The sequence below is a fragment of the Pinus tabuliformis genome, chromosome 8, assembly GCF_031772625.1.
Source record: "Pinus tabuliformis cultivar Carrire ecotype Pingquan chromosome 8, CPIR1, whole genome shotgun sequence".
Lineage (NCBI taxonomy): Eukaryota > Viridiplantae > Streptophyta > Pinopsida > Pinales > Pinaceae > Pinus > Pinus tabuliformis.
Window position 1 is genome coordinate 614,953,374 of NC_142294.1, and position 15,562 is coordinate 614,968,935.

The following is a 15,562-nucleotide window of genomic DNA, read 5'->3' on the forward strand; positions in this document are numbered from 1 at the left end:
TGGGTGCAAGAATTACGCTTGAGAAAACTCCTCAACACTTAATTGTCAATCCGAGCGTTTCGTAAACTTAGATACAAAGCACAGGAATGCCAGAAATGGCATTAACTCTTCCTATCTCTAATCCTACTTCTTAAAGGAAATGCTTTGCGGAATCATATAAAAAAAAATCAGAAAGGTAATTAACACCAAAGCAACTCTAGTGCTGGAATGTAAAACAATTTGCATGTAAATCAAGTAAATAAATTCCACACAACGGAAAAAATCTTAAATGCTGAAATGAAATGCTATGTTCATCTTCATATGGATGGCTAACAGTCTGACAAGTGCACCCTTGCAGAATTATGTCTTCCTTCTGTTCTTCGTTTCACACAAACATGTCCTTGCACTATTACAATCTGCTTACACTAGTGCAGGTACAATATCTCTGTGAAAAAGTATATGTGACCTCTCTTATTGAAGACTTATGTCATAGTGAAGGTGCTCTAAGCCTAAGGGCTTAGAGAACTCTATTTCTGTGACAAGAGACTAGCTCTTGCACCAAAGCAAATCTTCGCTCACCTAGTTTCCAAATTACTTTCGAAAAGGCTGAAATATGTGTTGGAAACGAATTGCAACTGTAAATGAAATTCTGAAGTAAATTATCTATGAAAAAGGAAATTATGCTTCAATTCATTAGACCTTGCAAAGGAAATAAACTTCATGAAATAAAGGCACTTCAAAAGAATCAAACATTAGTCTAAGTGTTTTGCATGTGTTAACTAACTTTAGTAATCCATTCAAAGATTCTTATGTCCTTTGCAAGTATAATATGTTTATGATATTTTTATGCAACTGCTTCCAGATCCTCTTAAATATGTACTTTTAATGACGAAGAGAGTTACTAAATTAATAATTCATTCACTTGTGTAATAACTGGAAATAATATGCAGAGAAGTGATTCACTGTTCACTGCAAAAGAATAATTAAACCAAAGTGCAGGCAATAGCATGCAATGGTGTAGGAAAGAGTGCTCTGCACGATCTGATAAAAAAGGAGTTAAAAAAGATATTGAGAATAAAAGAAATGTAAGAAAGATATCTCATAAACAAAGTAAACATATCTAACTCTCAAGCGACAAAAGATATTTTAAATCACAACTTGAAAGATAAATATTAAAACTATAGCATCACAAAGCTGCAAACAAAATATCCACACCTTCTTTCTGAATAATGAAAGAAAGAGGGGTAAATGAGCTTGGTTGGCTGGGCCCTAGCTAACCATCTCGTTCCCATCCTAAGGAATGAAAAAGCTCATCACTTCAAGAGATAGATCAAAGATAAACTAGATGTTGTGTATGAAAATCAAGGCAATTCTCTTGTATTACTTGATTTGGCAAATATACATGACAGAGCAATCCAGTCCCAGAGCTGAGGCGATAATCGGATTACATAAACAAAAAAATTACAATCGATGGTTCTCTCCTGACTAGCCTCCTCCTACCTATATCTATATTTTATATATCCTTTCGGCTCTAGCCATTTTCACTAATTACAAACATTTCTTGTTCAGGCCTTTTGTCCGAACAAACTTAGAAACCGGAATTACAAAATTGACCAGCAATTATAATACACATGAATCTCGCTTGGCCGTAACCTAACTTTGGAAAATATTCCCTGACTGCGCACCGCCTGTTGTCCTACTTCATTTCATCGACAACTAAACTTAGAGTTAAGGATTGAGACCTGTCCTCGTGGAAGATTTTTCTTCTTGGAAATCTTGGACAATCTTCGTGGCAGTGCTAGAATCTACCTACACTAGTAATACTCATTCATAATTAATACTGAGTTCCATGATTACTCTAGGAAATTAGTATGAGTTACAAGAGATATGTAAATAGGCATGAAATCCATATAAAATTATGAATAAAGTGATGAAATAAATCTTAATATAAAATATGAGCATGCGCAGGAAGGGGTAACTATCTTGTACTAGTGCAGGAAGGAAGGGTCTTTTATTGAGATAAAACATAGGTTGATTTTGATGGAAATGGGGTAGAAAATAGGGAAATTTAGGATACCAACAAAAAGCGATAGATATTCTTGGAGAATATAAGGACACACAATATATGGGGGATCTTTTCATTAATTTTGTTGAATATGCATGTCTTGAATCTTGTGTACACGTTTTTTAAATAGTGCACCGATTTGAAAGGTTTTTGGAATGATTTTGGATGTTAAATATCCAAAATCATTTAAGACATCTTGAATTTCTCATTATTTGAATTTATTTCATAAATCTATTGCTTCAAATATGACACAGATATGAAGTATTATTGAAGATGCATGCCATATCCATAATTTTCTATAAGATCATAGCTATGCCTTCAAAAATGAATACACACATATCTTTGTTGAAGATAGTAGATGTGCAGATTCCCTTCTCATTGATCACGCTTAAGAGGTTGAGGAAAGTCAATACTGCTCTTGGGTCCATGGTTATTGGAGAGTTTTGGCCTATTTAGAGAAATAACGACCAAGGTTGTTAAAAAAAGGATCGAGGATACAATGTTAGGTGATGGCTGATAGGAGGGGATATAAATTACCATTAAGATCATCAAACCTATCATCTCTATTTTGCAATTTGTAGAGATGCACCAACTTATCTTAGGAGAAGTTTATGCAATTTAGGATTCCATGATTGAGTATTTGAAGACCAATATTTCATACAATGAGTGCTCTAAGTATGGGATACAACAGAGACATTTTTCACCATAATATGCAATATTATTGATATTTAGGATAATAATTGCACATCTTTGCATTTATTGGCTCACTCATTTAATTTGAAATACTAAAGAAATGATTGGCTCAATGGTAGGCCATCATGTGAATTTTATTCTCTCATGGATGGGTGATATTTGATGGGGGGGAGGAAGAATTAATATGGATATTAGGATAGAGAATCCATTAGGAGGTAGAGGAGGGATCGATAGAGTTTTCCACTGGAACTGGGCGATTTTGAGGCTATGATGTACTCAGACACAAGAGGGATAAGGAGCACTATTCTTTGTGGGAAAATCATGTAGTAGGATGCTCTCTTCTATTAAAATTATCCATGAGGCTTGGACCACCCTCATTTTATTCCATCCTCTTGTTGTGAGAGGAATTGGAGCACATATGGAAGTTTCTACAGTTTGAGAAAGAGTAGGTCTAAGCAGTCCAGGGAAAAAACAATGGTGCATGTGCACACCAACCTCCATTTTACTTCTAAGCGAAAGGAGGAGTGGTTGAAGAGAAAGAAAAACATGTGGGATGTGTTTCCTAATCATTTGGATCTACATAGTAGTATTGACGGTTTCCATTAGCCAACTCATACGTTAATGGACCAATATTAAATCTAATCACTTTTGGTAAAGGTGATCCTCTTGAGGGGTCATCCTCCATAGCAGTAGATGCTTCAATTGGATTGAATATAGATGAGGATTGCAAGGAGAGAGAAATGGTAATGATGCTAACTTTAATGTTTTCAACATGGAGCATGACTACAGATAGTCATGAGTTATGAGATTTTTCCATCTCTAGTATCTACCCTATTTTGAATTTACCATTAATATTCCCATCTATAGTAGCAATCACTCAGTATCTATGTTATACACTTAGAATTTGATTACTAAATAAGAAAATGACAATTTATGGTTAAAATTTCTTAGTTGTTTGTCATTTGATCATCTTTGATATAGTACTAGTATATAATAAGTAGTAATTAGCTATACGATTTAATTTGTATCATAGTCATGTAATTATTTTAATTTGTAAATTCTAACAAATACTAAAATGTGAATCTTTATGTTAATACTTCATCTTCTTTATTTAAAATTCACTAATTTATGTATATACATATATGTATTTGTATCTAAATTTTTTAAACATGAAAATAATTATTTTTTAAACTTTGAAAATGTCAATCAGTTGGCCAGGTTATCTATTTAGACTTTATTAATATAATTTAATATTATCATGCGAAAACCTAGGCATTTGTCTAGCGAGATATGCTTTTCCCTATCTTTGTACTTTTTAGGAAGACAAATTCTTGAATCCCTGTCTATTTTCTATTAGAAATATTAGAATTTTAATTTAATTATTTATAATTATAAAGTAAATGATAAGATTTAACTTCTATAAAATATTTTAGAATATTTTTAATAGTATTCAAATATAAAATATTAAATTTATTTCAAATATAGTTATACCTTTTATCCTTTTTAATTAAATTGATTAATTCAAAAAATATCATATGAAAAATGTGTCACATAGATGTGAGTTATGGTTTTTGTGAATATGGTATTACTAAAACTATTGTATCAAAGTCATTTTAGAGAATAAAAATATCTATAATAAAGCGGGGTGAATCACTATGATTAAAAATATTGTTTCTTTAAGAACCAACCTCTGCCCCAAGAGAAAGTCTAGGAAGGAGTCATCCAAAACATCCGGGAAACAATCCTAGCGGAAAAACGACATCAAGAGGACCAATAGGCACCTCCTTAGGAAGCACGCATTTTGCAAAGGTTGAATCTACAACTGGCGATGATAGCCCCCTCATCTTGGAAGGAAATCAGGTTGGGAATGGCATCAGTTTACCAATTCACAACTCTAGTGGAGGGGTTCATAAAGTTGAGTTGTGATGGCACCTCAAAGGGAAATCCAGGGTCAGTGGGGCTAGGTGGTCTTTTTAGCAATTCCCAAACCTACACTCGACTAATTTATGCTGACTATTATGGGTAAGCCATTAATAATGAAGCTAAATTTGCTACAATCAAACAAGGCTTGCAAATAGATATTCAAATGGGATATAGAAATATTGTGGTGGAGGGTGACTCTAGCTCGGTCATTAACACACTAAAAAAATTGAACCATAGTACGAAATGGGATAAGCTCAGCCACAATTGGAGAACTGTTAGAATAATCCAAGAAATATGAGAGTTTATTCACAATTTTGACTACATAATGACCAATCATGTTAGATGGGATGGTAATAAAGCGTTGGAATTCCTAGCCAACTAGGGATTCAATCACCAAAATGACCATGTGGAGAAAATATGGCCAATATAACCCTCAGACAAATGTTACCAGGCCCTAGAAGAAATCCTGGAGTAGGATCAAAGACAAAGCTTTCAGCATGGCCATCCAGTAGGCCAAATCCCCGATTCGGGTGCGAGTTGGAGGATTATTTCATTAAGGCCATGTTAATTGACTATACCATGAGGTACAGAACTACTGCCCTCCACACACTTGAGGTGATGGGTGCAGTGGCCTTTTTCATGACGATGTATAGAGTATTAAGGAAAGGTGGCAGTGAGAGGAGGGAAAGAGTCGTAGCATGCAGTCATCTCGGAGGTGAGCATAGTGATCCTTAGAATGATTGTGTGCAAGGGGACTGGAGTGGCGGGCAGGTGCAATGGCTCCACGACTGACAGAGAACCCACCAACTGCAAGTGAAGGAAACTGGGTATGTTATTGACATCCTCTCTCACCTCATTATGCTACCCTCATTCTGGTTTTGTCTGCGGGAGATGCAAGGAAAATTGGGGATGCGGTGTAGGGATAACAGGGGATGGGGGCATGGGTTGGTGGCGATAACCTGCAACTACCTTAGTAATACGATGGGCACCCTAACCAACTTGCTCTGTTTTGAGATTCTCTGATCCTGTATGAGAATTATGTTGGTAGTGGGTAAGGAACATAGTGTAGGAGGATGTAGTTGTGTCACTGGAAAAGCTCGGGAGTTTGGGTATTAGGATAGTGTCTTCCTGTACACCCCATTTTTGGGAGGAAACCTTTGTATTTTAGCCATGCACAACTAGGAAAGGCATTATAGGGACTCAGGAATTTGGGAGAAGGAGGATAGAAGTGACAGGAATGAGACCTGGCAGGGAATTGAGACTAGCTATGTCAGTACTAGAAGGAGGGGGATGACTGTATTGGTGGCTAGATTTGCATAAATTTACTCACCCTTTTTACCATATTCTTTTATCGATTTCATGCTAATAGTGGTTAATCGATATCTTAAAGTGCATAGGTATACCTCTGGTCATGTCTCTATTGATTATTTGTGAATGAAGCATAGTCGTAAGGGATTAGTACCAAAGTGACTTTATAATTCAGTTAATCATGCAGATTTAAAGGAAGAATGAGCAGGACCATGATTCAATGAACGATGTTATCAAACTGGCAGTGCTATTCGTTAATGTTGTATGCAATGGCGAATCAACTCTTCGATTGACACACTGATATCTTTTAACATTTTGTTTCATTCTGGAAACCACCATGTAATTAAGGGTATACAGTGCCGTAATTCTAGGAGTTGTATCATTGACAATTTGTATAAAGTAGAGTTGCAGGCTGTGAAAGCCAACACTATTAGGAGGCATAAATTTTGCAAGAGAATACACTAACTTCGATTCTATAATAGCATAGTTGTATTATTTCTTTTATTAATGATAAATTGATGTTCTAAATATCTCATGATTCTTTGATATAACCACAACCGTGACAAGGGAGTTGGGCCCACTCTCTTGACCAGGTGTTGTTGGATTAGATGTGTGTTAGGTTTATTTCTATAAGTTTTTCATTGCTATGAATGTTTATCAGTGTGTTGCTGTGAGTCCTTATTGTTGTGACTCATATTTGTTATTACAGTTATTACTTGTTGTTACTCCTATTTTTCGTTACAGTGTTGCTTGCAGTTACACATTGATGAACTTATAGTTAATGTTCACTTCTGGTTAGGGAAACTATGGCCTACACATAAAATGCATGATAGCCTCGAAATAACTCGTAGAGCCCTAAGTTGACAATTAAATGTGGTTTGGGTGAATTTTATAATTCATACTTGGAAACCAACATTTTGGTGCTATTGCCGAGGAGGCTACCAAAGGCGCGAAAGTACAACCAGCATTGACCATAGCACTGGTCTCTCATCCTAGGGAAGGAATATTACACCTTGCTCCAGGTCCTGAGTATTAGATCATTTGGTTGTTTGGTTCTTTTCTTTTCTTGTTTTTGTAGGAATATTCTCTCTTTATCACCTTGCTCCAGGTCTGTAGCTTTAGATTGTTTTGTTTTGTTTTCATGATTATTGTTCTCTCATCCTTGGAAGGGAATTTTTATCTTTCACCATGTTTTAGTTCCTGAGCTTGATTTCTATGATTTTCTTATTTTCTTTCTTTCATTTTCTTTTAGGGGCCACTCTCTCATCCTGGTGAAGGGAGTTCTTATCCTCCTCTAGGTCTTGAGATTTTAATTTTTTTGAATGTTTCCCTTTTATTCCCTAATTGTATGAACAGAGACACCGATAAAACGGGTAGAGTGAGACCCTCGAAAAGAAACAAGGTTGATTTGGGTAGAAAAAATTACATCTAGGTGATCATCTCAGCGACTGATTCTGGAGCATCGTCACGAACTGCTGCTAGGGTAAGATCTCATACGAGATCTGGAGGGAAATTAGTTTCACAACCTAAACCTCCAAGAGAAGAAGTGAAATTCGAGGAAGAAGAAGTAGCAAGTAGAGGATCTGAGGAATTTCATATTGTAAGTTCAGAGGAAGAAGACTTGAAGGAATTTTTGGCACCATTGGATCAAAGGAGTGTTGTCAAACAACTTACATCACTTGTTATAAGACAGCCAGAGCGAGAACCTGTTGAAATTCCAAGTGAGTATTGGCAGGTACTCATGGCTCTTACAACTTCTTCAATTAAATTTTCAATTGGAGATATCAGAGGTGATGCACCTATGAATCACATTCCCTTGACAACACTACCCAATTTCCATGGTCTTAGGATCCGGACATATTCCATTTTGAATTCGACGTTGTTTGTTGGGGGCATGATTACATTTCTGATGCTCAGAAATTGAAGATACTTCCCGCTACTTTGAAGGGCAGAACATTGAGATGGTTTATGGGTTTGGGAGGAAAATTGATTGCTACATGGGAAGATATGAAGACGATCTTCCTCAAGAAATATCAGGACTACTACAAATCTCAGGATGTAAAGGAAGAAATTTTTAAGATCATGCAGAAAGAGGATTAAGAATGTGGAAGATTTTGTGGAACATTTTCAATATGGTTTGCATAGATCCGGCCATAGTGACCTGGGCAAGAATATCTTGAAGATCATTTTTCTCAAGGCATCGAGGGAGGAATCTCTGGAGCTATTGAACATAGTAGGGAAAGGAGATATATCAAAGGAGGAATTTGATACCATCTGTGAATTACGAATCAAGTGCTCATGAGGGGATGCAAGACAAAGGCAAGGAACCCAAACTCTAAAAACATCCAGTGGTTGAGTTACAAGGGCTGAAATTGGGAATTTGCTAGAAAACCTGATAACCGATATCCTGAGCACATTGTCATCACAACTAGACATGTTGCAGGAGAAGAAAAAGTAGATAGAAGCAGAGAAGGCCATGTTTATTTTCTACCCTCAATGTAGGAAGAAGCATCCATTAAAGGAATGTCCATTAAATTCTATGGAGGCTTGCACTATATGTGAACATATTCATTTCAGAACCACTTTCTCATCTCTTCCTAGATTGAAGGCAATATTTCAGGGGACAAATGAAGAAGTAGAACAACTCTATTTGATGGGATCAAGGAAACAATGGAAAGCATGGAAACTGAGTATGAATCAAGGTATGCCTCAAGACACGTCTCAGTATTTCTATAATATGAATTTTGGTTAGCAGTCTATACCTTTTTCACCCTCTTGGCTATAGCCTTACAAGTATCCAATTCCATGGCAACCTTGGTATCATCAATCTGGTCCGAATTATTCATGGTCCCAAAACTGGCATGGACCTCCTCCTCCTCCTCCTCCTTCAGGACAACTCTCCCAACCTTTGTCACAACAACAGCTACATCTACCTACTAATACACCCACCAATAATCCTCCTCTTCCTCCTCAATTTCCTGTCCAACCCAATCCGAATCCAAATAATAGAGGGGCTCAGCAGGTTGAGACAATAAACCTCCCTATATATAGTATTTCCACTATGGAATGTAATGAATTAAATCTCTGATTTGGTCAGGTGGTAAATAATCAGAATTCACCTATAATTGTTGAGCATACTGATGTTGTGTGTGGAGCATGATTGTTCAAAGGTCTTTGTTTCAGCCGGATGTATACCCCAGGAAGTCTTGTACACCCCTCCACGCGGGGGTGTGCGAGGGGGACTTGTCCCCCCCGCGGGGGTCCGGGGGGGCCGATCCCCCCCAGCTGGGGGTTCGGGGGCCAGCGGTCCCCCGGCGGGGGCTCGGGGGCAGCGCCCCCGAAGCTAAAAACAAATGTAAAATTGCCTTGTAAAAGTATAGTAATTTCTAGTCAATCTGGGCCGTTCATTAGGTGGATGATCTGACGGTAGAACTTATGTTTAGTTTAGGGTTTTTTGCCCTAGAAGGCAACCCCTCTCTTTGTATGAGGGTATTGTATTTGAGGCTGTGAAATAGATGTGTATTCTGTGAGCGAGAAACAAAGAGGTGAGACTGTGAGAGAAAACAGAGGATATTACAGCAGATTTGTTGTAGGTTGTGTCTCTTCATTTTGCTGGATAATAGAAAGGAAGGACTGGCTGTTCGGGGTGGACGTAGCCCAAACTGGGTGAACCATGTATATCTGTGTCTCTCTTGTTTTGTGCATTTTCTGTGTTTATATTTCTACAATATTTTATGTGTTCCATTGCTCCGTAATATATAATTTTCTAACAACTGGTATCAGAGCCGAAGGTCTATTTGGCTGATAAACTCGCAGGAAAGAAGGGTTCCTAGTTCGAGTGGGAGCAATGGCAGAAGATGGTAAGTTTAGGGTCGAGAAATTTAATGGCCAAAACTTCTCGCTGTGGAAGATGCAGATGGAAGATTATCTGTATCAGAAAGATCTATACCTACCATTGGGCGGAAAAACAAAGATGTCGATGGGTATGAAAGACGAAGAATGGAACCTTCTCAATAGAAAGGCACTCGGAACAATACGGTTGTGCCTTGCTGCATCAGTCGCTTTCAACATTTCGAAGGAAACCACGACAGAGGGTTTGATGCAGACGTTGTCGAAACTATATGAAAAACCCTCGGCCTCAAACAAGGTATTTCTTATGAAACGGTTATTTAATATGAATATGTCGGAAGGTGGATCTGTTGCAAACCATTTAATGATTTTAATACAGTTACAAGTCAGTTAGGTTCTGTAGGGGTAAACTTTGATGATGAAGTTAGAGCTCTGTTATTCTTGTGCTCATTACCAGAAAGTTGGAATGGTTTGGTAATGGCCATCAGTAATTCCGTTTCTGGATCTAGTAATTTAAAGTTTGATGATGTTGTCGGTGCTATCCTTAGCGAGGAAATGCAACGGAAAAGCTTCGGTGAGACATCGGGAAATGCTTTGAGTGCAGAGTCTAGATGAAGAAAAATGGAAAGAGGAAAGAGCTCAGGATATCGCAGTAAATTAAGGAAAGGCAGATCCAAGTCCAGATCGGGGATAGTGTGCTGGAAATGTGGAAAGATGGGACACCTAAAGAAAGACTCTAGATCTTGGAAGGGAAAAGAAGGAGATGCACAGCAAGAAAACAATCATGAAGCAAATGTGACAGGTGAGGTGTTACAAGATGCTTTGATTCTTTCTTTCGAAAATATTACTAATTCCTGGGTGGTAGATTCAGGAGCTTCATTCCATGCCACACCTGATAAGAAATACTTTCATGACTATGTTCAAGGAGATTTTGGACAAGTTCGTCTGGGTGATGATAAACCCTGTAAAATCGTTGGAATGGGTAAGGTTCTTGTAAAACAACAGAATGGAAACCAATGGTTATTAAAGGAGGTAAGGCATGTTCCAGATCTAAAGAAAAATATGATTTCAGCAGGGCAGTTAGGCGGTGAAGGTTGTGTGACAACTTTCACAGATAAAGCTTGGAAGGTCACCAAAGGAGCCCTGGTAATATAAAAAGGTGAAAAGGTTGGTACATTGTATTTATGCAATGGTATTTCTAACTCTGTTAATGCTTTAACTTCCAAAGGAGCATATGTAGCATTATGGCATCATAGGCTCGGACACATGAGTGAAAAGGGGATGAAGATTCTTCACTCAAGGAATCTATTGCCGGGTTTAAAGAATGTTGATTTGGACTTCTGTGAGAATTGCATTTATGGAAAACAGAAGAGAGTCAGATTTCTCAGAGTTGGGAAAGAAAAGAAGAATGAAAAATTAGAGCTTGTGCATACATATGTATGGGGACCTGCTCAGGTATCATCTCTCGGTGGCTCTCGTTATTATGTTACTTTTATTGATGATGCAACTAGAAAAACTTGGATTTATTGTATTAAGAATAAATCTGATGTATTTGATACTTTCAAGAAATGGAAAGCTTTGGTTGAGATTGAGACAGGAAAGAAATTGAAGTGTCTTAGATCAGACAATGGAGGTGAATATTGCAGCAAAGAGTTTGATAGGTATTGTTCAGAGCATGGAATTCGCAGAGAGAAAACAGTTCCAAGAACACCACAAGGAAATGGTGTGTCAGAAAGGATGAACAGAACAATCATGGAGCGTGCAAGGTGCATGAGATTGCATGCAGGATTGCCTTTACAGTTTTGGGCAGATGCTGTAGATACTGTTGTTTATCTAATAAATAGAGGGCCTTCAAGTTCCTTGGATGGTGGTGTTCCAGAGGAAGCATGGACAGGTAAAAAGGTAAACTACTCTATTTTAAAGCCTTTTGGTTGTGAGGCCTTTGTCCATATTGATAAAGAAAATAAAACAAAGCTTGAGGAAAAGTCAAAGAAATGTACCTTTATTGGATATGGTGTTAATGATTTTGGTTATCGCTTATATGATTACGAAAATCACAAAATCATTAGGAGCATAGATGTAATATTCAATGAAAAGGTCTTGTATAAGAATCAGTTGCAGGAAAAGAAACAGGAAAAGGAAAACAAGGAATACGTAGTTCTTGATGAAATCACTAAAAAAGGAAAGGTGCCTGAAAATAATAATAATCAACAACCACAACAATAGCAACCACCACAACAACAACAGGCACCCCAAACACATGAAAGTGGTGTTAGGAGATCTACCAGGATAAGTAGACCCCCTGAACGATACTCTCCTTCATTATATTATTTATTGTTGACTAATTCCGGTGAACCCGAATGTTATGAAGAAGCAATGCAGGTTGAAAGCAGGAAGAAGTGGGAGGTAGCCATGGAAGAAGAGATGGACTCCTTAATGCATAACCAGACTTGGGATTTAGTCAGGTTGCATGTAGGAAAAACTACATTGAATAATAAATGGGTTTACAGGCTGAAGGAAGAAGATGGAGGAAAACAGAGGTATAAAGCTAGACTTGTGGTGAAGGGGTTTGCACAGAAGAAAGGTATTGATTTTGATGAAACATTTTCTCCTGTTGTTAAAATGACTTCAATCAGAACCATTTTAAGTCTTGTAGCAGCTGAATATTTGCATCTTGAGCAGTTAGATGTAAAGACAGCCTTTCTCCATGGGGATTTGGAGGAAGAGATATATATGCAGCAGCCATAAGGATATGAGGTGAAAGGGAAGGAGAAACTAGTGTGCAGGTTGAAGAAGAGATTGTATGGCTTAAAACAGGCTCTAAGGCAATGGTATCTAAAATTTGACAAGTTTATGTCTGAACAAGGTTATACTAGATGTCACTCTGATCATTGTGTTTATTTGAAAAAGCAAAATGATGGCAGCTATATTATATTGTTATTGTATGCAGATGACATGCTTGTTGCATGATCTAACATGCAAGAAATAAATGTGTTCAAAAGAAAATTGGCAAATTCATTTGCATTTAAGAGCTGCAAAACAAATCCTTGGTATGAGAATAACTAGAGATAGGAAAAATTGTAAATTAACATTGTCTCAGAATGAGTACATACAAAAGGTGTTGAAAAGATTTAACATGCACAATGCAAAACCAGTTAGTACACCTTTTGCTAGCCATTTCAAACTTAGCAAGGAAATGTGCCCAAAGACCCAAGAAGACACGGATTATATGTCTAAAGTTCCATATGCATCAGCAGTTGGAAGCTTAATGTATGCAATGGTCTGCACAAGGCCTGATATTGCACATGCAGTGGGAGTTGTAAGCAGGTACATGAACAATCCAGGAAAGGAACATTGGATGGCAGTGAAATGGATTCTCAGATATTTGAAAGGTACCACAAATAAAGAATTATGCTTTGGTGGTTCAAACATCTCCCTACAAGGATATGTTGATGCAGATATGGCAGGTGACAGAGATAACAGGAGGAGCACTACAGGATATGTATTTACTGTTGGAGGAACAACTGTCAGTTGGGTTTCAAAAATCCAAAGTGTTGCACTTTCAACAATAGAAGCAGAGTATGTTGCTGCTACAGAGGCTAGTAAAGAAATGATTTGGTTACAAAGTTTTATGGGTGAATTGGGTAAGGAGAATGATATGGGCACGTTATACAGTGATAGTCAAAGTGCCATTCATCTTGCAAAGAACTCAGCATTTCATTCCAGGAATAAACACATATAGCTCAAGTACCATTTCATACGATCAGTGTTGGAAGATGGAGAGTTGAAGCTGGAAAAGATACACACTAGCAAGAATCCTGCAAATATGCTAACAAAAGTTGTAACTGGGGAGAAACTGAGAATGCTTAGTTTCAATTGGTCTTCAAGGATGACGATGAAGATGAAAAACATGCAGGTCCAAAGAGGAGTCATTGTCCAGCAAATGAAGCAGCAATGGAGTTGCTACAATCATTCTCCAAGTGGGAGATTGTTGTGTGTGGAGCATGATTGTTCAAAGATCTTTGTTTCAGCCGGATGTATACCCCAGGAAGTCTTGTACACCCCTCCACGCAGGGTGTGCGGGGTGGACTTGTCCCCCCCGCGGGGGTCTGGGGGGGCCGATCCCCCCCGGCTGGGGGGTCCGGGGGCCAGCGGTCCCTTGGCGGGGGCTCAGGGGTAGCGCCCCCAAAGCTAAAAACAAATGTAAAATTGCCTTGTAAAAGTATAGTAATTTCTAGTCAATCTGGGCCATTCATTAGGCGGATGATCTGACGGTAGAACTTATGTTTAGTTTAGGTTCTTTTGCCCTAGAAGGAAACCCCTCTCTTTGTATGAGGGTATTATATTTGAGGCTGTGAAATAGATGTGTATTCTGTGAGCGAGAAGCAAAGAGGTGAGACTGTGAGAGAAAACAAAGGATATTACAGCGGATTTGCTGTAGGTTGTGTCTCTTCATTTTGCTGGATAATAGAAAGGAAGGACTGGCTGTTCGGGGTGGACGTAGCCCAGACTGGGTGAACCACGTATATCTGTGTCTCTCTTGTTTTGTGTGTTTTTTGTGTTATATTTCTGCAATATTTTATGTGTTCCATTGCTCCGTAATATATAATTTTCTAACAACTGATGATGAAGTCTCATAAATAGAAAAGAGAAACATAGGGGAAGAACCAACATAGATTATTGTAAAGAAACAAACCCCTTCACAAACTATTTTCCTTAGAGGGTGTCACACTGGTCCAACCTTTCCTAAAAGACTATTTTTGAGCAAACAAAGTCCTCATCCTGAATTGAATTTTTGAGAGAATTGCAGACTTTATTCATTAAAATTATGTTACTTCTGGCTATGAAGGATGTGTCAATTTATGCTAATGCAATTAAAGAATATTTTTTTAAGAAACTCGACAAGAAACCAAAGGATGCACTTACTATTCATGTCATGGTAAAATTATCAGATATAATGTTGGAGAAATATATACACGTCAAATACGAGGATCCTGGAAATCCAATTCTGACAGTGCAGATTAATGGGGTGGATATCCTGAATGTATTGGTAGATTTGGGGGTAGCGATTAATGTTATAACTTTTGCTACTGTAATTACCTTAGGTCTATGGAACCTTAAACCAACTTCCACCATCATAGAATTCACAGATCGGTCTAATATTAGACTAGTAGGGAAGTTGGAAGACATCACTATTTCAATAGACTCATGCAAATACCCCATTGAACTTATGGTTTTACATACTCAATCCCCAGCTGGTGGGCACCCTTTGATTTTAGGAAGAGCTTGGCTCGCAATCGCAGATGCTTATATTGGGTGTGAGTTTAGAAACATTGTAATATCCAATGGGGAAGTTACAAAGAACCTCATCCTGTACCCCCCTGTAGAACCAAGCTCGTCAAATAAACCCGATTTACCTTGATTCAAAATTCTCTACCTGCCAAAGAGCCTAAATCAGAAGATGAAGAAATTAGATCCATCCTTACCATTAGTGAGGCTCTCTATTTTAAAGATTAAATAGAGGATGGTGCCAATAGCACCTTTCTCAGTGATCCCGACTCTGTTTTTGATTCAACCCGTCCACTATTAGAATCTATCATGTGCTGCAATATTTAGGAAGATATCGAACCAAAAACAGAAATAGAAAATATTCCTGAATTTGTGCCTCGTAATAGTGTTCCTGTAGAAATTGAATCAGGGAAAACATTAAATATTAATCCTGACCTTTCACACTCCCAATCCGAA